The sequence below is a fragment of the Dufourea novaeangliae genome, unplaced genomic scaffold (assembly GCF_001272555.1).
Source record: "Dufourea novaeangliae isolate 0120121106 unplaced genomic scaffold, ASM127255v1 scaffold164, whole genome shotgun sequence".
Lineage (NCBI taxonomy): Eukaryota > Metazoa > Arthropoda > Insecta > Hymenoptera > Halictidae > Dufourea > Dufourea novaeangliae.
In genome coordinates, this window is record NW_015374038.1 from 228,532 (window position 1) to 228,984 (window position 453).

Consider the following 453-nt stretch of genomic DNA (forward strand, 5'->3'; position numbering starts at 1 on the left):
CTAATCCCTTGTATGTTACAGATGTTCGAGAACCATTGGCTTCGATATTTATTTTCTTATGTACTGTGATTCATTTACTGTGATTTATTTACTGTGCATATTATGTATTCTATGTGTATTGTATAATGAAAAATATTTTTCCAAACAGTTAGTTCATCGAAAGAAGACATCGATCAACGTCTACATCCTCGAAGCGTCTATCACTGCGTTAAGTTACTGTAAGTTAAACTTAAATCATAATTCGATATTCATTGTTATATTCATATTCATCATCACATCGTAAATATAATTATTATTATTAATTTCAGTCTATCTATTAATATACTTAAATTGTGATCATCCATTGTGCATACCAAGTTATTATTAATTAATTTTGCTCGTTGATTCTCTACACAGACTTGGGGTACGGGCAGTGGGTCTGTACACTAAGACTGTTTGCCGATCCCTCTGGTT